Source organism: Mirounga angustirostris, unplaced genomic scaffold (assembly GCF_029215605.1).
Source record: "Mirounga angustirostris isolate CCGP_5_RB_7025 unplaced genomic scaffold, mMirAng1.0.hap1 SCAF_4, whole genome shotgun sequence".
In the NCBI taxonomy this organism is placed as follows: Eukaryota; Metazoa; Chordata; class Mammalia; order Carnivora; family Phocidae; genus Mirounga; species Mirounga angustirostris.
In genome coordinates this window covers 85,505,567-85,530,569 of record NW_026991712.1, presented here as the reverse complement: position 1 = coordinate 85,530,569, position 25,003 = coordinate 85,505,567, and the positions used below count along the sequence as shown (strand labels likewise).

General features: G+C 42.9%; 1 long non-coding RNA gene and 5 other non-coding genes across 6 annotated transcripts; 1 reads left to right on the top strand and 5 right to left on the bottom strand.

Annotated features, from left to right (window-relative positions):
- The first annotated feature begins 3,205 nt into the window (after nt 1-3,205).
- Nucleotides 3,206-3,279, top strand: TRNAN-GUU (transfer RNA asparagine (anticodon GUU)). Its single transcript has one exon. It is a non-coding gene; the product is annotated as a tRNA-Asn (tRNA).
- Nucleotides 3,280-13,177: 9,898 nt separating this feature from the next.
- On the bottom strand, nt 13,178-15,036 carry LOC135363972 (uncharacterized). Its single transcript, XR_010410417.1, has 2 exons — nt 14,338-15,036; nt 13,178-14,102 (listed from the first exon to the last, which is right to left on the bottom strand). It is a non-coding gene; the product is annotated as an uncharacterized LOC135363972 (long non-coding RNA).
- On the bottom strand, nt 13,228-13,300 carry TRNAK-CUU (transfer RNA lysine (anticodon CUU)). The gene has a single exon. It is a non-coding gene; the product is annotated as a tRNA-Lys (tRNA).
- TRNAH-GUG (transfer RNA histidin (anticodon GUG)) lies at nt 14,203-14,274 on the bottom strand. Its single transcript has one exon. It is a non-coding gene; the product is annotated as a tRNA-His (tRNA).
- A 45-nt stretch (nt 15,037-15,081) lies between the features above and the next one.
- Nucleotides 15,082-15,153, bottom strand: TRNAG-UCC (transfer RNA glycine (anticodon UCC)). The gene has a single exon. It is a non-coding gene; the product is annotated as a tRNA-Gly (tRNA).
- A 1,913-nt stretch (nt 15,154-17,066) lies between these two features.
- Nucleotides 17,067-17,138, bottom strand: TRNAE-CUC (transfer RNA glutamic acid (anticodon CUC)). The gene has a single exon. It is a non-coding gene; the product is annotated as a tRNA-Glu (tRNA).
- Between the last annotated feature and the right edge of the window lie 7,865 nt (nt 17,139-25,003).

Genomic DNA, 25,003 nt, shown 5'->3' with positions numbered 1-25,003 from the left:
TGGAGTCCCTAAGACAGTAGAGGTAAAGTTTTGCCTTACCTAATAGATTCTCCTAGGACTAAAAAGAGAAGATTAGCAAAAGGACAACTGTAAGGTGCCTGGTCCTGGTAGAAGGAATGTTGTGTAGGCCTAGTAGACCTAGTAGAAAATGCCAGAATTCCCAGAATCAGATGAGTGGAAGAGTGAGAGGCTGCTTTGAAAGACAAAGATTGGGAGGGGAGGCCCAGAAAGACAAGCTGTCCTTAGTGGGGACCAGTCCCTGGAATGTATCTCTTTTCTTTTCTTCCCCAATTCTGTAGCTCTTAGTTCTGAATCTTCCTTCCCATTCTCTTCCCCACCCTCGCTCCTGGGTGCACCAGGTCTTTTCTCCCAAGCACACAGATTTTAAACCTTTTTTCTACAGAGGACTCCTTTTTTGATCTGCTGAAACCTGCACATGCTTCTTGGAATAAGGCTTTTAAAGATTTATTTATTTTGGGGGGGCAGAGAGAGAAAGAATGTTAAGCAGACTCCTGGCTGAGCCCAGAGCCCCACACCAGGCTCAATCTCACCACCCTGAGATCATGACCTGAGCTGAAATCAAGAGTCCCAGGCTTAATCACCTGAGCCACCCAAGCGCCCCAGGAATAAGGCTTTTAATGCGTAGAACAGAACATTTAAAATCACAAGCGAAATCAGTCACTTTCAAATCCAGTTGTCTTTGTGCCTTTTCCCATAGTTTGATAGCAGAGGGAATGAGGTAGCCTCTGAGCTGGGCAGCTGAGCTTATGCAACCAACCTTCCATGCGCCGACTCAAGACGAACCTAGAGTTGGGGTGGTAAAGAATAAGAATCTTGGGTTGTGCCAGTCTCAGAGAAAGTGAATCAACTGGACTTCATTACCCTTTACCATCCAAACTGAAAAAAAGTAGTGGTCCCTGGGAGCCGAGATCCAAGGGAAGGGACCGCGCGCCCCCTCGTGGCCACCTCGGGGATCCGCACGGTACCGGCCACCGCGGGTGCCCAATCCGAAAACAATCAAATAAAATGCACAGGACGCTGGGCGATGCTCAAGACCTTAAAATTAGAAGTCGAGAGTGCTACAAACTGAGCTAGCAAGACGACGAGAAGTAGATGCACTTCTTTTCCTCCTAGCCGCTTGGAATCGTTGCCCAAATGTAAAATACCTGAGCCAAGACCTTGGCGTGTTGCTGACCAGGAAATAGGTTTGTAGAGAGTTTAATGAATTTCCTCCTGCCCACCGCTGATTGGCACTAAATCACAATCCCAGCCTAGGATCTTCCTACTTCTGAGCTCAAGGAGGGACCAGCGTAGTGGATAGAATAGTGCTGCGTGGAGACGGGGTCCGGCTGAGGGAGCAATCCAGCACCCTCACCCACCCCCCGGCCTTTTAGAAGGGCCTCTCCCGGTGCTAGTTTGCCCCCAGACTGAACCCCAGACTTCCATGGAAAGGACGTCCAGGATAAAGAGGTTTTCAATCCATCCCAATAGGTCCCACCGAGACTTACCACGGATCCTCACCTCCTTGGCCCTGTTACTGGAATTTTCCAACCCTCCACGACAATCGTGGGCGCTTTTCTCCAAGTTCTTTAAAGGCACGGATGAAAGTTGACGTGACGCCAAGTGCACTTTCTGTGCCCCAGCCCCGCGTGTTCTCCGCCTCTTCTTTGGGGGCTGTTGGGGACTGAGACTCAAAGGAGCACACAAATTAATAAATACAGTGTTATGAGCTACGTTTATAAAGAAAAAAAAAATACCCTAGTGCATGCTTGCAGGTCGCCCGCAAATGGCTACAAAGCTACAGGGAACTTTCAGCCCCGTTCATGTGGGATTAAAGCGACAGCTGTCATCGTCTTACTCAATACAAGCATTACTCACTTTACTCCAGTAATAATAGTAAATTCACTCGGACACCCTGTTCTTTGGAATTTTTTATCAGCCTCTCCTACCGTTGCCTACCGTGCACCTCCTTGAAGTACAGACGGTTGGTCACATTCGTCCACATTCCGCTGCAGGGTGCAGGGGCACGGAGGGGGAGCGCGCAGCCGGCTCCGGGCCAGGGGCGAGGGGCTGGGGCCGGGCCGGGGCCCCCGGGGGCGGGGGGCGGACGGCTTGCAGCGTTTCCTCCCTTCCTCCCGGGAGCAGGGACTGTGGGCCCCCCAGCAGCTCCGAGGCCCGCGTTCGGGAAGTCGCCAGATCCAAAGGGTGACATCTCACGGCGCTGCCGTCTTTAAACTAAGCATTTAAAAGAGGAATATCTGTCTTTTCGGAGTCAGAGCACCAACCGCACACAAGAGACGGCAAGTGGCGGGTGATTGAAATTAAGGAAAATCGGCATTTTCAGTTTTCTGCGCCTTTTTGTTTAGCGGCTGGAGTGCTCGCGCCCTCTCCCCGGCGCCTCACCAGGCTGCCCCACGCGCCCTCGCTTCCTTCTCGTCTCCGGCTTCCGCGGTTCAGCCCTGGACACCGCAGCCCCGGACCGCCGAAGTCGGACTGAGGCTGCGTGGCTCGCCAGGGTGCGGAGCTCAGTTGCGTCCTAGTGCGCTCGAGTCCAGAGTCGGGGTCTTCGCCGCGCTCTCGGTCAGCTCTGGAAACAAACGCGCGTCCGCCTCGGAGAAACCTTTGCCGTCTTCCCTCTCCCGAGCCCCTCGTAGGACTAAAAGTTGAAAAGCCCACACTGGAATTCTTGGCTCCCCTCGGCCCCCACGGCGGAATGGATCCTTCACCAAGCATTTAGGGAGTGCCTACTAGGTGCCCGGCCCCGCTCTGGGGCGCGGCGTGCATCGCGAGCCACGCCCGGCCCTGCCGCGTTGCAGCGAGGGGGGTCAGTGGGGGGTAGCGCCCTTCTCACGCGCGCCCCTGGTCCTGCGGGGACTCGCTGTGAGAGCCACGAGTCAGTCGGAGCTAAGAATGGGAAGGTGGATGACTTCAGCGCCAGAGGCTGCGGGCGACCCCTGGAGCCAGGCGGCTCTGGAGGCGGCGAGGAGCAGGCGGAGAGGCGGGGGGTCCGGCGTTGGGCTCCCCGAGTTCCCCAGGTGACTGGCCCCGTATCGATGTTCAGACATGCCCAGTGACACGACCCGTGGCCTCAGTGTCTCCCGCGCCTCCGGTTTCCGGAGTGGGAGAATGAGAAGATGTCCCTAGCCAGAGGTTGGAAAAGCAATTTCTGAGATCAGGAAATGAGTTTAGGAAGAACGGTTTCCGTGTCTCTGTGGCGCAATCGGTTAGCGCGTTCGGCTGTTAACCGAAAGGTTGGTGGTTCGAGCCCACCCAGGGACGGTCTCTTTTACTTGCAACCTTAGGTTACCTGTTAGTGAACTTATTTATCCTCGGAGTCCTCTGGACTTCTGTCCACTTTAAATCAGACGCCCAAGTATGCTGCTGGAAGACTCAAGTTGCATAAAAGTGCCTAAAAGAAGGATTTTTTCAGCAAAGGTATTTTTTTCAATAGCCCGCGTCTGGGCCTTACTTATCCCAGAGACACTGCAGAGCCCCTCACTTCCCGAAGCTGGGTTTTTACAACTGCACATCCTGGAAACTAAGAAATCCCCAAAATTGAGAACAACAAAACCCTTCTTCACTTGGGGTGAAGCCTCTAGTCCCGGGTGGAAATTTTGGTTCTCCCACCATGTGGCTTAAACAAATTATGAATTTTCTGTGCCTCAATTTCTTTGTCTATAAGAGGGGGCAAATAGGAGTACTTCCCTCATGGATTAATTTAAATGTTAATGAGATATGCACATAAACCATTTGACCACTTAATAAATGTTTATTAAACATTAGCTACTATAACTCTTTTCAGGGATGTCTCATCACCATTTCTGTTATTTACTTCATCCTCTTAAATAAATGCATATCTTTTCATGGTATGGATGGGTTATTGTATATACAAACATTCCTTAATTGTGACACGACATTGATTCTAATGTTTACTGTTATAAATGCTTGTTCAGAGAACATCCTTATACAAATATCCTTATCGCTTACACATGGATTTCCCTAAAAGAGATTCCTGGAAGTGGACTTTCCTAATGAAAGTATTTGTCATTGCTAATTTTGCTAATTCCTGACTGATGGCCCTCCAAAGAAGCTGTACCTAGTCATATCCCCACATTCTAAGAGAACGCTCTTTTCTTGGCAACCCAAACTGACATTTACTAGCAGTACAAATCCATCACTTTTGCTTGGGGAATGTTATTGCTTGTTGGTCTCACACATTGCTGAGTTTTGCCGGTGAGGGGCTGGTGCTCCCACAGTCTCCTTTGTTCTCTTGGCCCCTGGGGATCCTGGGGAAGTGGTTCACACTGTTGGATTCATAGGACTGTAGAGCTACAGGTCCCAGTGTTCCTGTGGCAGAGAGCCCAGGCTTCTGCTGCTGAAGAAGAACCAAGAACTCGCCCTTCAGAGTGGGTGGGACCTTCGTGGGTGGTCCTGAGCCAAATAAAAATTGGAAAGGAGAGATATTTAAAATTTTCATCAGATTGCGACTTCAGATGATGGATCTTTTAATTTTTTTTCTTACGGCAGCAAGAGGAGAGACTGCATTCTCAGGACTTGATTTGGGGGAACTTAGTAATGGTGGCTATTCTGTTGATCTTGTGGAATTGTTCCCTCTATGCTGGTATATGTGACACTTGTTATAAAACCTTGTCTGGTGAGCTGAGGTGAACAAGTAGCTAGAGGAATCTTATAGAAAACAGAAATGGGGAGGCATTCTCAAACAGATTTCTAAAGTCTTATTTTGATCTTTTCAGAGGTTTTGGGTGGTGTCCTCGCTGAGGCTGCTATAACAAAATGCCATAGATTCGGTGACTTAAACAACACGCATTTATTTCTCACAGTTCTGGAGACTGAAAAGTCAAAAATCAAGGTGGTGACCCACTCAGCTCTTGGTGAGGCCCCTTCCTGGCTTGCAGGTGACTGCCTTCTCAGTGTGTCTTCAGAGGGCAGAGAGAGGAGGATCTGGTGACCTTCATATTTCTTTTTTTTTTTTTTTAAGATTTTATTTATTTATTTATTTGAGACAGAGAGAATGAGAGAGACAGAGAGCACATGAGAGGGGGGAGGGTCAGAGGGAGAAGCAGGCTCCCCACCGAGCAGGGAGCCCGATGCAGGACTCGATCCAGGGACTCCAGGATCATGACCTGAGCCGAAGGCAGTCGCTTAACCAACTGAGCCACCCAGGTGCCCCTGTATTTCTATAAGGTCCCATCATGGGGTGCCACCCTCATGACCTCATCTAAACCTATTTACCTCCTAAAGGCTTCACCTCCTAATACCATCACACTGGGGGTCAGGGCTTCAGCATATGAATTTGGGAGGGACACATTCAGTCCACAACAGGTGGTAACATAAAGAGGCATTTCCTGAGTGTTTAAAATGCCCTTTATATAAAGTGACCAGATTGCAGACTTGAGAACAATCACTTGCAGGTAGGAGCAGGACTTGTCCTGTAGTTCTTTGATCTTTTCCTCCTAGAGGAATTGTGTGTGTATTTGTGTGTGTGTGTGTGTGTGAGAGACAACAGAAAATGAAGGGTTTATAGAAAGATACATGAAAAAAATTCTTAATTTCCTCTGCTCAAGCTCCAAGTTCCCAAAGGCAAGATACTAACCTGATTATTTATAATAAACAATTTTATTTTTAATAAAGCAAAACAATTGTATTTTTCAATAAAGTCAACAAGCATGGCTTATTTACTTTTAGAACAAAGTAACTACCTCCTTTATAAGTATAGATTAAAAACCTCAGATGAACCAGGCTATCTTCTTGTGCTATAACTTAGACTTGCCTATAGTCTGCTGAAGCCACAGGGCAGGCTATTAACCCCCAGTCCAGTCCCCTGACAACGTGGGCAAGCCACATACTCTGGGAAATTCTTAAAGCATCATGATCCAGAAGTTCCACAGGATTTTCTTTCCTTTCTTCCTTCCCTGATCTGCTTGTCTGCTCTGAGCTGGAAGCTCACAGATACTAATACCCCCCCTCCAAAAAAAAAAAAATCTTAAAAAAAATTCCTGCTTTTCAAGATTCTAGTCACATTACCAGTATTTTTATGGAAAAGAGAATCCAGCTATGGTATGAAAAACATACATCAGTTATAGAACTTTGTTTTAATGAAATTGAGAGCTCTGATAAGAAAATGGGGTTCTGATAAAGATGGGAGGAAAATTTAACCTAGGGTCTATAATGATCTAAGGGAAAGAAAGATTGAACCAAATACTTACGCAGCTCCAGTTCAGACATCACACAGGTCTAAAGACAACAAGCCGATATGCTCAAGTCAGTGAGATAATTCAGGAAATACAAAATCTTTTTGAAAAACTTATTTGACACCAAAATGCAGCTAATGATGAAATTATTTTACAATGAAAATCTCAGAAACAGAACGGTACCACACAAAGCATGAATCCTACTGGAAACTAGGGACTTCAGTTAATCATAATGTATCAGTGCTGGCTCAGTTGTAACAAACGTCCCACACCAATGCAGGGGATTAATAATAGGGGAGACAGTGGGGGTGGAGGAGAGGGCGTACTTTCTGTTCTGTTTTTCTGTAAACCTAAAACTGCTCTAAGAACTAAAGTCTATTAACTTGTTTACAAACCTCAAGAATGAAAGGCCATCTTTGCTTGGTATTCTGCATCTGTCGCTCCAGATCCCTTCTCACCATTATCCGCTTTACTATCTGCTCCAGAGAGTTAATCTTTTTGAACTGCACAAAAGCGCCTCTGCCCCCTGGCCTCCTGTTGGCTACAGCCCATGGGATGCATTGAATAGGGCTGGCAGGGTGGGAAGAATAGGAGGCCAGGGGAGCTCTTTCCTGCAGGCTGACAGTGACTGCGTTCTTTGCTATGCCTCAAAGCCACAGCTGTTGTCTGGTGGACTGGACTGCAGCCTGGGCTACAACTGTCACTTCTCCAGGTTCCAGAAACATCTGTCTCCCCTTGCCCTGTCAGGCCTAGTCATGGGTCTCCACTGTTGCTACTGCTGGGATACCACACCATCTTTTCCCGCGTGGGGCCCAGGAAGCCTGAGCTGGGAAGTCCCAGGAAGTCCCCCTAACCCTCAGCAGGGCTGGCCTTCAGAGAGCCTCAGAGAATTTGCCACCAAAGCCTCAGGGAGGTCACCACATCTCTGTTCAGCTCGTTGACTTTAAGTTCTTTTATTCAGTGATTGGTTATTTCCATCTCTGAAAACAGATACTGTTAATTCTTCATTTCCTAGTTTTAGGCACTTTCTCTCTCGCCTACCTACTCCCTCTACAGTTACCACTGTGTGTGCACACGTGTGCAAACACACGTCCCACTTCCCTGTCTTCCCAATTGTGAGGGTTAATTTTATGTGTCAACTTGGCTAGGCCGTGGTACCCAGATATTTGGTCAAACATCAGTCTAAATGTTCTTGTGAAGGTATTTTTTAGATGAGATTAACATGTAAATAAGGAGACTTTGAGTAAAAGGGATTACTCTCCATAATAAGATTGGGTCTCATCTAATCAATCAAAGGCCTTAGGGGAAAAAGACCAAGGTCCCCCAAGGAGGGAGGAATTCTGCCTCCAGACCCTGCCTCAAGGTTAGAGCTACAATATCAACTCTTCCCTGGGTCTCCAGCCTGCTGGCCTATCCTGAAGATTTTGGATTTATCAGCCTCCACAATCATGTTAATTCCTTAAAACAAAAATTTCTCTCTTTCTCAATAGATAAATATAGATATATAGATATAGGCATAGAGATTTTATATACACACATATATATCTCCTAGGTATGTATATATATTTATATATTTTCTGTTGGTTCCATTTCTCTGGAGAACTCTAATACATCTATATACTTACATCATAATTCTGATGAGATCAATGATTATTATTTTAAATCACATAATTTAATGTGATCAATTTTTGTGGAACATTTTCTCCTGGCTTTAACAATTACCTTATTTTTCCATTTGCTTAGTTTTCCATGCATTTATTACTAAATCATAACCGGTTTCTTTCTAGTTCTGTAAATCTCCCCTCAACACATTGAAACACACAGTTTTGTTTCATTTGTTTTTGTTTTTGTTTTCAAGGAAATCTCTCCTGGCACACTCCTATCTCCTCCAGTCTGGACCACTTGATCGATAGGCCTTCCCCACAGCTATCATCATAATACCTCCCTTTACTTCACCATCATCTTGGGGTTTCCATTGCCTCTTTCTTTTGTTAGGTCCTCTGCTTCATGCGTTACAAGTGGTCTTCTTTCTTCCTTCCTTCCTTCCTGTTAATGGTGTATATCCTCCAATAACTTCTGTAGAGAATTGCTTAAGAACTAAACTCTTTGAGACATTGTATGTCTGAAAATGTATTATATCCATATCCATTAATTGATATTTTGCTAAATAGAGAATTTTATTTTATTTTTTTAAGATTTTATTTATTTTTTTGACAGAGAGAGACACAGCCAGAGAAGGAACACAAGCAGGGGGAAGTGGGAGAGGGAGAAGCAGGCTTCCCACTGAGCAGGGAGCCCAATGCGGGGCTTGATCCTAGGACCCTGGGATCATGACCTGAGCCAAAGGCAGACGCTCAATGACTGAGCCACCCAGGTGCCCCATAAATAGAGAATTTTAGGTTGAAATCATTTTCCCTCAGATTTTTCAAGGCATTGCTTCGTTGTTTTCTATTTTCTAGAGTTGCTGTTAAGAAAGAAAAAATAGCTCTTCACTGCTGTCAGCTTAGAACTGGCCTGACTCAAACACCTGGGCTGTGATGTTCTCCAGTTAAAACTAAAAAATTTCTCAGAACACCAATATCAGACAAAACCACTAATCATGATGAAGCAAAGGGAAAAAAAAAAAAAAAAAAACTACTTCATGATTGTCTGAAGGCAGAGAACTGTCAAACATCCCCTGAACTGAGAAGGCACTTTGAGATGGAAAAACAAATCAGACAACAGTTGACACTGAGTTTTTATATTGGGTAACTTACTGGCGGGAAGGATTGGCCCATGATCCAGTCAGCTGCTCAGCTCTTCTCCACAAAAATCCAGACCTTCACTCACAGATCCTATAAGGAGATGGGACCTGAGGGAGAGCATAACAGTGAGATCCAAGTGTACACGCAAATGTGATTAATAGCTAACATTAACAGACCTCTTGGTGCCATCTGTGCATCAGGAGGCCAAAACTATGTTATTGAAGTTTGTATCTTAATGGACCTGCTGTAGGCCATAACAGAACTAACTCTTGGTGCTCTTGTCTCCTCTGGGATCACAAGACATGTACAGTAATCTTTGGGGTGAAGGGCAGCTTCTGAAGAACATAACACTAGAATGAGCACCAAGTGGACAAGTCAAAATGCTGGCCAAAAATGGAGTCAGTATGGCCAGCATTCCTACAATGATCATGTCTGAGCATGAACGGAACACAGTCCAAACCACAAAAAAATGACCAAACTTCCCGTTCCTTTCCCAACCACTAGTAGTAACTGTTGCTTCTTTACCAATTTCATATTTGGCTCTGTTCCACTCCTCCCACTTTCTGAATAAAAATTATTAAGATTTCCAAAGGTAGAATTGCCCCCACAGTTCCCCACGGTGTATGTTGTCTCTCTTGTTGCAATAAGCCAAAAATCCAACTTTGTTTGATCACAGGTTTGTCCCTGATGGTTATATAATGGAGCGCATCGGCACTGTAGAGAAGGCAGATGCCATTCTGATTCTTGACTATTTACATTAAACTGTTCTCTCACCTCCCTTCCCAAAAGCTTACAGGATCTCTCCTCTTTGTCCCTACTGTTTTGAAACGGTTTCATCTATTTTTATCCACTATACTGGGCACTTAATGGGCCCTTTCAATAGGGGAATTTGGATTTCTTGTGTATCACTCCAGAGATATTTACGTATATACAAGTAAAATTGTCAATCTCTTGCAACCACCATTACCCTTTTGATACAAATGATTGCACATTATAAGACTGTTCCTTTGGAATCTTCACTTGATTTATGTCTCAGTGAATGTAAGTTAGCTTTTGCTATATAACAAGCCATCTCAAACTTATTGACTTAAAATAACAATAATTTATTACTTTTTAGGGCTTCTGTGAGTTGGAAGTTTTTCTGTTCTGGGCCATCTCATTTGGGGCTGGTTGGTATAGGATGGCTCAATCACTTGTCTGGGGCACAGCTGAATGGACTAGAAGAGCGGGGATGGATCTTTTTCTCCTTGTGATCTCTCCAGCAGACTAGCTTGAGGGTCTTCAGATCATGGTCTCAGGATTCCAAATTTAAGCCCCAGTGTGCAAGCATTTTTCAAGCCTGCGCTTGCCTCAGGTTTGCTAAGGCACCAGCATTGGCCCAAGCAAGTCACAGAGCCAATCTTGTATACAGACCGGTGGACAAATAAGCTCCACCTCCTGGTGGGAGGAGCTGCAAAATATTAAACCATTTCTTTTCAGTCACACCATATTGGAATATCAGGAGCTTCCTCATTCTTTTTTACAGGTAGCTGAACCATATTTCATTGTGTAGTTGTATATTTAGTTGTATATTTAGTTACTCCCCCAAATGGTGGACATTTAGAGAGGTTTCCAGTCTTTTACTTAATGAAAAATGCTCCATGAATAACCTTGAATATGTTTAATTTCACACATGTGTAGGAATAATGGGATAAATTTCTAAATGGATTTTAAAAAGGTCAAAAGTGTTATTTCAGTGTTGTTTTAAATTGCATTGCTTTCATTAATAGCAATCTTGAATGTTGAGTATCTTTATGAGCAACAGAAACGAGTATTTTCTGTTCTATATATGTTTGCTATTTTTATTGGGTTGTTGGCTTATTTCTTGTTGGTTTGTAGTTCTGTAAATATTAGGGAAATTAGCCTTTTGTATATATGTGTGTTCTACGAATGTAGATGTTGGGTATGGTTTGGTGAAGTTGCTGCAGCCACAGGAGAAGAGAAGCAGGCTTGAAAGGAAGAAGTTTATTATACTCACAGTCCCAAAGAGGGGGGTCATGTTGTGCAGCAGAGGGCCACAGAGGGGCATAACCAGCAGGGTGCTCGGTTTCACAGGTGGGGAGTAGAGACAGGAGGACCTGTGGGCCAAAGTCTTTACTGGATCTTGCGTGGGGTCCACGGAAAGCAAACCAAGAGAGGTGGGAACGGAAGGTTAGGGGTGAGGGAGAAGGGAAGAGAGGAAGGGGAAGTTAGAGTCCAGCAGTTGGGTTTGTTATCAAGGGGTTTCAGCTGTTTTGGGGTGTGAGTTCACAATTAGGGCAACGAGAAGGATGCTAACCACCAAAGCATGAACTTAAAATGGAGGATTTTTAACGCAATGCGAGTTGCAAATATTGCCCCAAATTTGTTATTTGTGTTTGGACTTCACTTAGGCAGATATCATTCGATTTATATAGTCAAATTCATTGATATTTTCTCTCAGGACTTGTGAGTTTATATCATAGAACAGCTTTTTTCACATACACACCAAGATAATAAAATAATTGTTTAATGTGTCTACAAGAACTTTTATGTTCCTCTTTACTATTTAAATCTTTGATTGATTTGGAATTTACCCTTATGTAAAGGGCATGATATTCACTGACCATTATTTTTCCCTAGACACTTACCTATTCAAAACTGTTCATTAGAATTATTGGTTCAAGATCCTCTTTCTAATATATTACATTTCCTTATTATTTTGGTATATTTCTGAATTCTTGTGCCATTTATTACTGTTGATTCATACATGATATCTTACTATTTTAATTAATATAATTACTATTTCATAGAATTAGTCCTTCCTTATTGCTCTTTCTTTTAAAAAAAGAATTTCCCTGAGTATTTCTGCTTGTTTCTCTTCCATTTAAACTTCAGAATTCTATTGTCCAGTTTGAATTCTAAAAAGCTCTTTTTGATATTCTTAGAAAAACCATGTTAACTTGAGACAGCCGATTTAAGGAGAGATGTTATCTTTGTGACGTTGAGTCTCCCAGCCAAGAACATGGTATATCTTGGTTGACAGGGAAGGAGGCTGCCCTGATGCAGTGGTCCCTGAACTTGAACGTTCACCTAAATCACCTACAGAGCTTAAGTCACAGGTTGTTGGGCCAGCCCCTGGTTTCTGATTCCGCAGATCTGAGGTGGGGCTTGAGAATCTGCATATCTCACAAGTTTGTCCTGGCACCACACTTTGAGAATAACTGGCCTAATGTATTGATCATCTCGGAGCCGGTTGGTGGGAGACTGAAGCATATTTACAAACTTAAAAAAAAAGCAGGACTGTTAAAAGGATCCTTAGGGAAAGGAGGCGGACGACTTGTATGAGGAGTTAAATGTCCTCCTCGTCGTTGTGGAGAAGCCTCTTGACCTGTGCCAAACTTGGCTTCCCCTCGCCTTGAAAAGCAACTGAAGCCAGACCACCCATTCCAACACTGAAAGGGACTTGGCAGGGACAAATGTAGCGCAAACAAGTTCAGGCTTTCCCGGGCAGAACAAAGTTCTCCAGTGGGTCAGTAACTATCTCAACACCCGCGGGCGCGGCGCTGCAGGGGGCCCCCAACAAGCCTCCGGTGGGCTGCAGCGGGGGCTCCCCCCTGCAAGCTCTCGCCTGCGCCCCTCCCCGCCCCCGCCTTCCCCCCTCCGGCTCTTCCGCGTCTCTCCCCCGCCTCCCCAGATGCCATTCCAGGGCATTCCCCTTTTCCCGCCCCGCTTCGGGATCTTAGTAAACGAGTTGTATTTTACAGCCCTTTGCGGCTAATGAACGCTTCAAAACCTGAAGAGCAAAGACAGGTGCTCCTTGGCACCTAGCGGAGAACATTTTAACTAGCTGAGAAAGCCCTTCAAAAAACCTCATCCAAAATTTACCCCCACCAAGCAGAAGAGAAGGAGAGTGTTCCCATCCGGTCCGGTCCTAAGGCGTCTTCTTGGTGGAGAAGAGTCGTGGTAGGACGGAGGGGGAGCCCCGCGGGTCAGGACTGGGAGCTGCTCCGGCTCCTGTCACCTTCGCACCCCCGGAGAGGCTCCTCCCATCCCCCCCCCCCCCCCCCCCCGCCGTAGGTTTGAGACCCTTGGTCTCAACGACCAGGATCCCCGGTTCGGATTCCTCATTTCTGTTCAATTTGGAGCAAATAGAGGAGATTTTGGAAGTTGTTACCGAAATTAAAGACAACAGTGGCCGCAATAGCTAATTATAAGTCACAATTGTTGGTTGCCAAAAGAGGATTTAATAGAAATAGAAAAATAACCGCGTGCGCCCAACGTGGGGCTCGAACCCACGACCCTGAGATTAAGAGTCTCATGCTCTACCGACTGAGCTAGCCGGGCGCTGGTGAGCCAAGGCGTCTCAGAGACAGGATGTATGGTCCAGATACACACTAGTGACAGAGACCGCAGGGTCTAGGATTTTGTGAACCGAATAGTAGCTTTTTGCTACCTGGACCGAGGCTCCGAGAGAGTGGTGGGGACTGCGTGGGGCCAGGCGGCCTCCCAGAGGACGGGGAATCAGGAGTCCTAAAACCTCCATGTTTTCTCAAAGTCCGCGTGGACCGGATCATTTTGACAGCCCGGTGTCTGGCATGCGGACTCCTGAGGAGGAGGCGAAAGAGCGCGAGGGAACGGGGATGAGAGGCGCAAAGAGCCGGGGGAGCAGGTGGGGCACGGGGACTTGCCTCCCGGGACCTTGGTGCTCCAGCCGCTGCTTCCTTCTCTTCCTAAACCGTGACGACCAGGGTGGTGGGTGGAAGTGGGGATGAGAGACGCGTCACTGGGGGCACGAATTTGTTTTTAAATACTAAAGTTTTGTGTGGCTTGAGTAAAAGACCCTATTTATTACGTGTAAACGTCCTAGCGAGATTTCAAGTCAGATGGGAGTCAGAGCCCCAGGCGATTTCACTCTACTCTCCCAACTTTCATTTCTCCAAGATCCGGTACAGGCGCTGAGTTCCGGAGTCCGAAGCAAAGGGTTCTCACCTCTGCAGCCTTAGTGGCAGCTCCGAGGCTCGCCATACCGCTCTGCAGTGCGTCCCTGCCAGAACCCGTTAGGTTGTTTGCTTTAGGTGGGCGAGCGGCGGAAGGAGCTGAACAGAAACAATTCACCCAATTCGTGGATAGCACTTCTGCAAGGTTGCTTGGAACGAAGAGAGAATTAAACTTTTTTCAACCCCTTTAAAACGTTTTATATATACATATGTTTAAAAAAAAAAAAAAGCCACCACGGAGACATCACATGCCGTGACTCGGATTCGAACCGAGGTTGCTGCGGCCACAACGCAGAGTACTAACCACTATACGATCACGGCGCGCCACCTGCCAGGCGACGCGCTCCGCTCTTATTTTATGCCCTTTGGAATAGGAGTACGTACCCCGTGCTGCCGTTTTAGTTGCCCCGTTCAAGTAATCTGCATCAATCAGAATACCAAACAAACGTTTCCACTCCACAACCTCGAAGTTTTGACCCTCGAATCTGGTTCTGAGCTCCTAAATCCCGCGTGCAGGCGCCAGTGTCGCCCTTCGGCTGGGCAGCGGGCTGCGGCCGGGGACCATCCCCTGTCGCCCCGCCTCATGCCACTTCTCTCCCTTCCAAAGAATCAAGCCGCCCCGCCCAGCGGTGCGAGAGGCCGCCCGAGGATTTTCCTGTTTACATCTCCAGCTTGTACCCTGGAATTGAGGTTACTGTCCCCAGAGCGGTGGAACCGGAAGAGAAGGGGAGCTGGTCGAAGGCTCTCCTCTTGGTTTCTTCTTGCTTTCCTCACCGTTCCAAGTGACAGGACGCTCTCCGGCAACTGCGGGCTCTTGGGCTGACTTCCTTATTCTGATTTCTCAGTAAACCAGAGCTGCATCCGAGGATTTAGAAAATCAAATCCGAGCAGCCTCTATTTCAGACACTTCCCTAAAGGCCCCAAAAGGATAGATATCATAAACTGGTGCGACGCCAGCGGCCGAACCCAGCAGACGAGGTTGGCTCAGGGTTGCAGCTACAAAAACCCTAAAGGCTCTTTTAGGAGAGACTCCCTTACGAACTAATAGTCTCCAAAACCTTTCCTTCCCCAGTGGTTTATTGAATTGAACTTACTTAAAAGTTTCGGGGGAAAAGTGAAAGTGAGAAGTGCGTTGGCCGGGAATCGAACCCGGGTCAACTGCTTGGAAGGCAGCTATGCTCACCACTATACCACCAACGCAGATGTTACTGGTGTCTGATCGGTTTCCTCATGAGGAGTAATTCGTCCAGTTCTGGTCACACAATTCTTTATCTGACATTCATATTAAGAGAGATTTCTAACACAACGCCAAAGGAGGAAGCTCTCTGGGATTTCTCCTATGGTTATATTAAAAATTCTGTGGCAGTTTCTTATTTATTCACAGGTTTTAAAAAAGTCAATTCTAATTTTTTCTATTGTCGTTTGAAGGGGGCATCTGAAATCCAGTTACGGAGTTAAGGCTCCCCTGAGGGAGTTATTAGGCATTTCAGAGTGTTTTCATAGGGCAAATGCATTAAGGTAAAGTTGCAAATCAAAAGACATAAGCATTTTAAAACTTTGGATACTATATTGCCAAATTGCTGTGTGAAAAGATAACACCAGTTTTCGCTATTACCTTACATCTGTCAATGGGATGTCATTCTTTTCATCTTCATGAAAGTTCAGGACAAAAAGTCTTATCTTAATTTGCATTTATTCTATTACTATTGAGGTTGATCATTTTTCATATTTACCAATTATTTGCATTAGTTTTGAGAATTACTAAGTCATATGCTTTGTCTATTTTTCTATTATTTGTATTATATTAATATTACTGATTTATACCACTTTGTCATTTGACTCTTAACATTCTTTATAGATAAACAGAAGTTTTCTGTTATGTAGTCTAATCCATCAGTTTTATCCTTTATGATTTCTGTCTTTGCTTTTATCTTGGAAAACCTGCTACCCAGTATTAAGATAATTATCCACTAGTGTATTTTTCTTAGCTTAGTTATTTCAGTTCTTGCATTTAATTCTTTAATTCATTTAGTATATGGTATGAGGTAGTAATTCTACTTCCGGAAATACCTAGGAAATACCTAGGATGTATCTACACAGATGTTCATCAAACTGTTACCTGCAAAGCCAAAATTTTAGGGGGAAGAAACTAAAATTCCAGAAATAGGTTAGATTAAATCCACTTTGATGAAAACCCACATGAGTTTTTCTTTTTTTAATTCTATATACATTGTACATTGCTGGTGGGAGTGTAAATTGGCACGACCTCTATAGAAGGCACACTGGCAATATCCACCCATGAAATGCACACACCTTTTGAACCAGTATTTCAATCCCTGGGCATTTAGTCCACACACATGGACGTATGTACAAGATTATTTATGGCGGCATTGTTTGTAATAGCAAAGGACTAGAAATAACCTAAGTGTCCATCAAAAGGAAGTTGGTTCAATTAATTATGGAATATCATCAATACAATGGAATACCATGTGTCATGAGGAAGAATGAGGAAACTCTTCATGTCTAAACTTCATGTATAATCTGTCTAATATATTTCTAAAATATATTGTTAAGTGAAAAAGGCAAAGTGTAGATAAAACATGTATAGATTGCTATCATTTGTGCAAGGGGGAGCATATTTAAATATATAAGTATGTATGCATGTACTTGCATTAACATAAAATATTTACATTATTATAGTTATGAAACATAACATTGGTGGCCTTATTAGAGGGAAACTAGATGGCAGAGGTAAAAATTAGGTTTGTCAGTTATAGCTTTTGCATATTTGAATCCTAAACCATGTAAATATATTTACCTTTTCAAAAACTAAATTAAAATGAAAGAAAATACCATGTTAGTGAAGAGCGTTTATTTCCATTGGCAAGTGTTGGAAATATATTAACTTTAAAAATAGCTGGAAATAAAATAGTATGAATAGCATAATTCCAATTGTTTTTAAAACTGGACGTCAGCGGTTAACATGTGGTAGAACAGTTTTTACTTTGTATATTTCTGCATTTTCTGTATTTCAGCTTTGGCGGACTGGGGAACTGACTAGGAGTAACAAAGTTAATCATTAATGGTTAAAAGAGAAAAAAAATAAAACACTTTTCCCTGACCGGGAATCGAACCCGGGCCGCGGCGGTGAGAGCGCCGAATCCTAACCACTAGACCACCAGGGAGGCTGAAGAGGTTTACTGCTAGAAACTATATGATTCTGAGTATGTGTTTCCACTTAATTATTCTGTATATTATTGCAACTGCCTTGGGTTTTGAGATTCCTGAAAACTGGGCCCTCCTCAGGTCGAAATTACTTTTTCGTGTTTTTTTTTTTAATTGAAGTTAGAAAACCCGCTAGAGAACCCCGAAGCCTGGCTCCCAGAGCTGAGGGATGATCATAAATACACGATCACAGTCCCCAAGACCAGAGACAAGTAACCGGAGGAGACAGAGAGACAGAAAAGAGACTCTTGGCTTCACGTAGTTGCAGTGATTTCCTGAACTGTGATCAGGAGAAAAGTAAAGATCTTCAGCTGGAGCTTTGCCCAACGGACCAGGAACTTTTCCTTAAGAAATACAGAGGTCGTCGTGTGACTAACGCTTGGAGATCCTGATCCTATTGCAGGTTTTTTTCATCTGCGAACTCAGACCAAATTCTCTTGGCCAAAACAAATATTACAGACAAGTGAAAGTCACTGGGCCTACTGGTCCTCGGTGGTTAGCGGGACCTGAGCTTAACTCTCTGGTGGGAGACTGAGAGAAGGGCAGGGGTACGGAGCTTTTAATTTTTTTATATGAAGAAAGGAGAGTGGGAGTAAGGAGGAAAAAAGAAATGGGGTTCATGCTTCCACTGAAGGAACTTTTAAAACCATACCATCAATGTATGCAAATTAACTTTTTTTAACTATATATGAGAGAAAAGAAAGCAAATGTAACAAAATATTGACAGTGAATCTACCTGAAGGGTAATTGAGTGCTCATTATTTTATTCTTTCAAGTTTTCTGTAAATCTTTTTAAAATAAAAAATTGAGAAAAACAAGAATGAAACAAAAGCCTCCCCTCAGGCTTTTTTTTTTTTTTTTTTTGGTCAGATGAGTACAATGTTATGAACTCTCTGCCCAAGAGCTCAAACAAATTTTTAAAAGCGATCCCCCTCCACATTCACATCAGAAAATATTTTGATAATGAATGAAAAGTGAATTTAAATATTGACTCACCAATGATGTGTGCATATCAGCAGGGCCTGACAGAAGACAGCTTTTTGCTGTTTTGCTTTACTTTTAAAGTAGCAATGTTAAAATATTGTTTAAGAAAAGTACTCATCCTCCCGACCTCCAGTCTCCCCCTTCCTGTGGTTTTAAATGCCAGAAATTAGTAACTAACTGCTAGATATTTATTTTCACAGAAACCAGTAATCCTGTTGGCACATGTCACTATGGAGACTAATAGAGCCTACTTCTTTTTACTCCAACTCTGTTCCCACTGAAGAGCAACCTGTACCCCAACGCTGAAAAAAAGTAACTAACTTTCAGAGCAGCATTTTGGAATTGTACCTGGGGTGGGTAGGGTAGTAGAATTTATTCCTGTATATCAGAGGAAATCAACCTCCTTATGTTTTGGTCAACAGACCATTTTCATCTATTATTCTGTCATCTGCAGGTAATTTTTGGTAACACATGAGAACCTAGGAAAGAGAGTATGAGCTCTGGGAGCTAGCCACCTTTCTCAACATCAAAATACCAGGAGAGGACTCATCCTCAGGACAGGATTAAGCCTCCTCCTCTTCTGGCACCACACACCTAAGGGCGGATGGGGGAAGAGTGCAATTCATTCACTTCACTCCATGTTCTGTCGTCTTTTTTCCTTTTTTTCATGCATTTGCAGATCATGTGCCAGACTAGGCATTGAAGTCACTAAATATACTTAATGAGTTCATAATCAGGGGGCACCTGGCTGGCTCAGTCAGAAGAGCATGCAACTCTTGATTTTGGGATTGTGAGTTTGAGCTCCACGTTGGGTGTAGAGATTAATTAAATAAATAAACTTTAAAAAAAAAAAGAGCTCACAATCAAATGGAAAACTAAATAAACAAGTGAATAAAAGAAAATGGATCAGGGAAGATTGAGTAGTTGTACTTTTCCCTATTCCTCCTGCTAATACAACTAAAAACCTTGGATACTGCACATAAAACAAATATAAGAGACTTGAAAGGAAGAGAAAAGAAGGCAGACCAGCTAGGGGCCTTGGGACCTAAGGAACCACACATTGGTGATTTCACTGGGTTTTCTTTTTGTCTCATGTATCCCAGATGTGGTGTGGAAGAAGCCAGCAACCTGGAAATGCCAGTGGGACAGCCAAAGGAAAAAACAAAACAAAACAAAAGCAAGCCTGTTCTTTCTAGCCAAAGGACCAGGAAAGAGGCAACCTAGCAAAATAAAAAAACTTCTAGATAATAACCACTCTACTCCAGCCAAACACCACAGAAAGAACTGTGGCTCACTCCTACACACACTAGTAAAGGTTGAGTGGGATGCCTAGACTGCCACCTTCACCAGGCCTTTTAGGAGGTGTCCCTTCCCTTCTCTGCTGGATTCGTTCCAGAGGAGACGTGGTAAAGAGTCAGCACTTTCACCAACACCCAGTGATAACAAGGCCACCCCATCCCCTACTGTCAGTGAAGGCCATGTGGGGAGGAGTAAAAAGACCTTCCTACCTCTCCCAGCCAGGTTGGTGTCAGTAGAAGCCTAATGGGCAGCTGAAAACTCCTGATGTCACCTGAGCAGTATTGAGAAGCCCCACCCCTCAGGTGTCAGTGGAGGCTGAGTGGGGACACTGGAAGCCTACACCTACCTGGCTGTAACAAGACACTTGCCCCTACTTCCTCTGCCAGAGGAGTATCGGAGAAAGCCACCTAAAACAGAAGGTTTAAATAATATCCAGAGTTCAAAATGTCCAGGTTTTAATAAAAATAGCACTCATCATACCAATGAGAAGGATCTTCAACTGAATGAAAATAGACCACACCTAGATGACAGATGTTAGAATTCTCTGACAAAGATTTTAAAGCAGTCATCATAAAAATGTTTCAACAAGCAATTACAAACATGCGTGAAACAAATGAAAAAATAGTTTAAGTTTTAGCAAAGAAATAGAAGATGTAAAGAAAAACTAAAAAAAAAAAAAAACTAAATGGAAATTTTAGAACTAAAAAATACAATAACCAAACCAAACCAAAACAAAACATCTCAGTGGATGGGTTCAACAGCAGAGTGGAGTGGGGAGTGGAAAGAATCCGTGAACTAGAAGATAGAACAATAAAAAATATTCAACGTGGACAACAGATAAATAAAATGGAAAAAAAAAAGAGCAGAGTCTCAAGGACTTGTGGGATTATAACAATAGTTCTATTGTATCATTGGATTTCCAGGAAGAGAAGAAAAAAGAACAGGACTGAAAAAAGTACTAAAAGAAATAGTGGCTGGAAACTGCCCAAATTTGGCAGAGGGATAAAACTTACGCATTCAAGAAGCTGAGCAAACCCCAATGAGGATAAACCCAAACAAATTCATGCCAGGACACATCACAGTCAAACTACTGAAAGCTTAAAAACAAAGAAAAAGTCTTGAAAGCAATAAAAAAATGACACCTTACTTGTAGGGGAAGAAACGACGACAGCAGATTTCTCATCGGAAACCTTGGAGGCCAGAAGAAGGAGCACAAAATTTTTCAAGCACTGAAAGAAAAGACTCTTAACCTAGGTTCCTATATCCAGTGAAAATATCCTTCAAGAGGAAAGGGAATACAATTCAACAACAAAAAGACAAACAACCCAATTTTCAAATGAGCAAATGAATAGAACTTCTCCAAAGAAGATACTCAAAACAACCAGCAAGCACATGAAAAGATGCTCAGTGTCATTGATCATTAGGGAAATGCAAGTCAGTACCACAAGAAGATACCATTTCACACTTTGGGGATGGCTACAATTATGGAAAATAACAAGTATTGGTGAGGGATGAGGAGAAATTGGAACCTTTATACACTGCTGGTGGGAATGTAAAATGTACAGCTGCTGTTGAAAACAGTTTGGCAGTTCCTCAAAAAGTTAAACATAGTATATGACCCAGTAATTCCACTCCTAGGTACATTATACCCCAAAGAACTGAAAACAGATACTCAAAAGAAATCCTATACATGCACATTCATAGCAACATGCTATTCACAGTAGCCAAAGTAGAAACAAGTCAAATGTCAATCAATAAATACATAGATAAACACCTATGGTATATAAATACAATGGTGTATTGTTTGGACATAACAAGGAATGAGGTACATACTTGCTGCAATATGGATGCACCTTGAAAACATTATGTTAAAAGAAAGAAGCCAGACACAAAAGATCACATATTGTCTGACTCCATTTACATGAAATGTCCAGAATAGGCAAATCCATAGAGACAGAAAGCAGCCTGGTCATTGCCAGATTTTGGGGAATGACTGAGTAATGGGTACAGAGTTTCCTTTTTGGGGTGACGAAAATGTTCTGGAACTTGATAGTGGTGATTGCTACACAACATTTTTTTTTTTTAAGATTTTATTTATTTGTTTGACAGAGAGAGACAAAGTGAGAGAGGGAATACAGGCAGGGGGAGCGGGAGAGGGAGAAGCAGGCCTCCCGCGGAGCAGGGAGCCTGATGCGGGGCTCGATCCCAGGACCCTGGGACCATAACCTGAGCCGAAGGCAGACACTTAATGACTGAGCCACCCAGGCATCCCTGCTGCACAACATTTTGAATGTATTATATGCCACTGAATTGTACACTTTACAATGATTAAAATTGTGAACTTTATGTTACATGTCTATTACACTACAATAAAAAAAACAGTGAAGGAGAAATCCTAGCAAGATTTTTTGGGGCTATAGACAAAATTATTCTAAAAGTTAAATGGAAAGGCAAAGGAACTAGAATAGCTAAAACAAAGTTTGAAAAAAGAATTAAGTGAAAAGAATCAGCCTACCCATTTTCAAGACTTATAAGACTACAGTAGTCAGGATGGTATGGTATTGGCAGAAGGATAAATATACAGATCAATGAAACAGAATAAAGAACCCAGCAATAGACCCACACAAATGTGCCCAACTGATTTTTTTACAAAGGTGCTGCAGAAGCAATTAAATGAAGAAAGAATAGCTTTTTCAATATATCTAGCTGAAGAAATTGGACATCCATAGGCAAAAAAAAAAAAAAAAATCTCTCAACTTTAGTTTCATACCTTGTATAAGAACTAACTCAAAGTGGATCCCCAACTTAAATGTCAAGTGTAAAACTTTTAGAAAAAAATAATAGCTCTTCATGAGCTAGGGCTAGTCAAAGATTTGACACCAGAAGCATGATCCATAAAAGGAAAAACTGATAAATTAGACTTCATCAAAATTTAACATATTTGCTTTGCAAAAGACCTTGTTACAAGGATGAAAAAACAAAGTGGTTGGGAGAAAATATTTGTAAACCACGTACAAAACAGAGGACCATTACCTAGAATATATAAAGAACTCTCAAACTCAACAGTAAAAAAACACAATCTGATGAGAAAATGGTCAAGAAACATGAAGGGACATTTCACCAAAGAGGATATACAGAGAACAAATAAGCACATGAAAAGATGTTCAACATTATTAGCCATTAGGGAAATACAAATTGAAGTAACAATTAGATATCACTACATACCTATCAGAATGGCTAAAATTCAAAAAACATGACAACATCAAATGTTGGTGAGAATGCAGAGAAACTGGATCACTCATCCATTGCTTTTGGGAATGTAAAATGGTATAGTCACCCTGGAAAACAGTTTGGCAGTTTATTAAATGAACAAACAAAAAACATCCTAGAGATGCAATTTTCATGTGACCCAGCATTTACACTCCTGGGCATTTATCCCAGAGAAATAAAAACTAATGTTCACACAAAAACCTGTACACAAATGTTTATAGCAGATTTATTAATAATAGCCAAAAACCTGAGACAAGGCAGATGTCATTCAACAGACGAGTGGTACAGATGGTAGTACATCGACAGCATGGAATACTACTCAGCAATAAAAAGGAAGAAACTACTGATACACACATGACTTGGATGAATCTCCAGAGAATTACGCTGAGTGAAAAAAGCCAATCCTAAAAGGTTACATACTATATGATTGTTTATATAACATTCTTAAAATGACAAAATTATAGAAATGGAGAACAGATTAGGTTTTACTAAGCTTAAGGTAGGGATGGAGATGGGAGGGAAGTAGGTATGGCAACATGAGGGATCCTTGGGATGGAGATGGCCTATCTTAATTGTAATATCGCACTATAGTTTCCTAGGGGGTCACCATCGGGAGAAACCGGGTAAAGGGTGCATGGGATCTCTCTGTATTATTACAATTGCAAGTAAAGCTATAATTATCTCAGAAGGAAACGTTTATGTTTAATGAGTACAGAGTTTCAGTTTTGCAAGATAAAGAGTTTTGGAGATTTCGTTGCACAATGTGAATGTACTTAACACTACCGAACTGTATATTTAAAAATGGTTAAGATAGTTAAGTTTTATATTATGTGTATTTTATCACAATTAAAAATTTTATAGAGCGGGGCGCCTAGGTGGCTCAGTCGTTAAGCGTCTGCCTTCAGCTCGGGCCATGATCCCAGGGTCCTGGGATCGAGCCCCGCATCGGGCTCCCTGCTCCACGGGAAGCCTGCTTCTCCCTCTCCCACTCCCCCTGCTTGTGTTCCTTCTCTCGCTGTGTCTCTCGCTGTCAAATAAATAAATAAAATATTTTTAAAAAAATTTTATAGAGAAACAAAAGTTTAATTAAAGAGTAGAAAGATTTTACACACAAAAACTAGAATTGAATGGGACAAAGTGTAATTAATTCCACCAGAGCGAGTGAAGAACTCCGGAAACACTGCTGCACATGGGTAGGAAAGCCGGCAGTAGAATTCATAGCTCCTCTCCAGCCTGTTTGAGATTCTCTTTTGCTTGGAGCTTTAAGATCCATAGGAGCTCCTAACTCCCTTCTGACATCAGATTTTCCCAAATAAAGCCAGATGGCATCAATCTCAACTCTTCCTACTGCCCACAGAAATTCCTGTCTACGTGGACTTTCCTGCCTTCATCATCCCTTTAGACTAGTGGTTCTCAACTTTAGCCACACACGAAATCGCACAGGGAGTATTAACAACAACAAAAAATCCTGGTAGTTGGGTTCCACCCCCAGAAATTCTGATTTAATTGGTCTGGGGTATAATCTGAGCATCAGAATTTTTTAAACCTCCTCAGATAACATGCAACCCAAGTTAAGAGCTGCTGCTTCAGGCACTGAATAGTACACTTTTTCATTAAGCACTCTATTACATTTATCTTGCATTAGACTGTTATTTTTCATTTGTGTATATTTGTCTCCATGGCAAGGCTGTAATCTCCTAGAAGGCCTTAATTCTATCAAATATTTCTAGCAAGTTTTAGGTGCTCGATCAACGCTTGAATTCTCAACTAGCCGAGAAAATGCCTCGGCTTGGCACCAGGATGCAAGTTAATTTTGGCTAATTAATACAGTCCAAATCTAAGATGGAACAAAGGAAGGAGATAAAATCTAATATTTGGTGAGAATGACAGACATTATTCCTGATATAGCAGCAACTAAAGTCCAGGCCTAAATAACTGAGGAATCTTTGCCTGATTAGCAATAAATGTCCGGGGACAAAAAAACCCACAAGGCATCAGTCATCAACCCTAATTACTATTTGTCTCTCATGATAAATTCTTCGACCAGTTTGATTTGTTTTAACCACAACATCTAAGTATGCCAAGAGCTCTTCGGAAGACAGAGGAACCTATGTATGCTTGGATTCCAGGAATCACTCAAAAACACCCAAAGTCCTTCTGAGGAACAGTCTAGGTGGACATCACCACTGCATAACTAAAAATCCAGAAAGTAGACCCAAAGGGGTAGTAATTCACAGACCGAAAACTCATCTTGTAGTATCTCATGGGCTCT